At 47.6% G+C, this 2523-nt stretch overlaps 1 protein-coding gene across 1 annotated transcript in view; it reads left to right on the top strand.

Annotated features, from left to right (window-relative positions):
- The first annotated feature begins 222 nt into the window (after positions 1 to 222).
- MCM10 (minichromosome maintenance 10 replication initiation factor) overlaps positions 223 to 2523 on the top strand; it is a 37133-nt gene continuing 34832 nt past the window's right edge. Inside the window, exon 1 of the mRNA XM_006150002.3 lies at positions 223 to 1001. The gene's annotated coding sequence lies outside the window, so the exon portion shown is untranslated. The remainder of the gene's footprint in view (positions 1002 to 2523) is intronic.

Here is a 2523-nt window from a genome sequence, read left to right as displayed (position 1 = left end):
TCTCCCCTGGGAGGATGATTTCTTGTTTTCTGTCTCTCTTTCTGGCGAGTGCACATGCCCTATAGCAAAAACCTCTCCACCCTCCCCCCAAAAAGAAAAGCATTCTGCATGGATTTCAAACTTTCTTTGTGTCAAAATAAACTCATACGTTAATTGCATTTTCCACAAACTTTTTGAAGTCACTTTGTACATAAAGAGGCCTGAATTTTACTGAAAAATATTCTGTGAAAAATATGGTATCCTGATAAGTTATTCTCAGCTTTGACCCAGTTAAAATTTTCAAACCCTATGGGTCACAAATTACTCTGTAAACGGTGGTTTCTGTGTCTAAGAATGTCATCTAGCTTTAGCCCCATTTACAGAGAGTGACGCGATAACTTACTTCCTCAAGGCCAGAGTAAAAGTGCCCTGAATTTGTTTGTTTTTTAGTCCAAACATCTCAATTTGGGCACAAGGTTGGCAAAACGACGCGAAATCATAAACCAGCTTGTTCGGACTTGTATGCGATCACTTGGGTCACAGGAAATCGGTGAGACAGCAGTAGCGTGTGGAATGTCCGCGGGTTCAGTGCAAACGTCCAGGGTTTTCTGCGTTGTTTCTCTCCACCTCAAAGAAGAATACAGGACGCTCTGGAAGATGCGATGGCACAGTCGGCCAGCAATGGAGTTCAAAACGGTGGTGCTGGTGGAGGGCAATATTGTACAACCTCCCGACGCTAGGGGGCGCCAGACAACTACTTTCACCTAAAGGTGCCAGAGGCTTCACCGACCGGAAGTTCCCTTGCCCCCAAAAAAGAGGTAGCTGAAGACGTAAGCCAATGAGATTGCCCTGCGTGGGGGCCGCGCTTCCCTCTCTTCCCAAGGTCGTCGCCGCCCAGAGTTCTGACATAGCCAATCAGTGCGGTCCTGCAGACGCGCGCGTCTGACGTCAGACTCAGGGGCGGAGTCAAGTTGGAATTTTGGCGGGTTTAGCTGTAGACCGGGAAGAGGTGCAGGCTCCAGGTAAGAAACGCCGGTCACTGGGGTCGGGTGGCCTTTGGACAGCGGAAAGGGGCCTCCTCGCTTGTCTGTTCGAGAGTTCGGAGAAGTCCGAGGGCGAGAACCGCGGGGCTCTGGGGGCTCGGGTGGGAGAAATGTGAGCTCGGGTGGCCACGGGACGTCCTCCCGACATTGCCGGGATGGCGCCGGGCTGGGGAATTGCGGGGTCTCCTGCTTAAAGAACCAGCGTTCTCTAACAAAAAGTAAGTTTCAAGTGCTTGGCAAGTGCGTGCTGCCTGAACTTTCTTTTATTCATTCATCACTCTTATTCACGATGTGCCCGTAATTATTGGACGATTAACCTGTGCAGGGCTCCAAACACATGACTTGCCCTAGGAGGCGGATAGTCCAAAAAGGGATTAGCAAATAAGAAACAAGTACACAGTAGTAAAGTAATAGAAAGGGTCAGGTGAGAAGATGCCCAAGGGGACCTACTCAGGTAGGGTGATTGAGAAAGGCTTCGGGAAATGGAGAGTTAGGTGGAGACCGAAGGAGGAGGAGGAGCTAGGGTCGAGCTTTCCAGACGAAGAGCCCGAGTTCTGGATGCAGCTTCGGTGTGCAGAAGAGCTGGAAGCCAGCTAGTCTGGCTGGACCATGGTTTGGGGGAGTGGGTAGAGTTGGATGAGGTGGAGACACAGAAGAGATGAAATAGGCAAAAAGAGTACCCATTGCCTCACGGGCTTTCGAATTTTGTTCTAAGGGCAGTGAAACATCATTCAAGAATTTCTATTAAGGGGATACTATGATCTGGTTTATGTTTCTAAGAAGTGATCAAAGTAAGGAGAGATGCTATATGGAGAATAGATTGCCAGGAAACAAAGAGGCCAAGATAGGAGGCTAATACTATCATCCAGCAAAAGGCTGGTGGTAGCTTGGACTAGGATTTTGACAGTCACATTTATTAGAGATCACATGTGAATTAAAAATAACCTGAACAGTTTACAAATTTCCTACTTGCAGTTTTTTGTTCTTGTATTTAGTTTTTTGCCACAGGATATGTCACCAGAGAGAGACAGAGACCCAGTGAGAGGGAAAAGTGAGAAATCACCCCCTGAGGGGGATGGCCTTACCACAATCCCTTCTCCTCCATGAAAGTCACACGTGCCTGGTGTGATTTTCAAGCCACCAGGTCCAGGACTCAAGCTGTCATTGCACATGTGAGAGCAGCACCTTAACCACTCTGTCACATGTTGGCCCCCTTACTTGCAGTTTTTAAAGTCATTTTAAATGAAAAAAAGCACAGCATGATAAATTTATTTTTTATTTTTATTTTTTAATTTGATATCGGGCACACATGCTCGCCTGAGAGAGACAGAGAGAGAGAGAGAGAAAGGGAAAGTGAGAAAGTAAGTCGCCAGGTTGGGGACTTGAACCATGTTGGCTGTGTGGAAGTCCAGTGCCTTAACCACCATGCTACCTGCTGGCCTCCTGTAGTACTTCCCTGTGTTTTGTTTGTTTTGAGAGGTTTTTGCTATAGGGCGCATGC

The sequence above is a fragment of the Tupaia chinensis genome, unplaced genomic scaffold (genome assembly GCF_000334495.1).
Source record: "Tupaia chinensis unplaced genomic scaffold, TupChi_1.0 Scaffold000275_1, whole genome shotgun sequence".
Lineage (NCBI taxonomy): Eukaryota > Metazoa > Chordata > Mammalia > Scandentia > Tupaiidae > Tupaia > Tupaia belangeri.
Note: the sequence above shows the minus strand (reverse complement) of the source record. Positions and strands in the feature narration are given on the sequence as shown.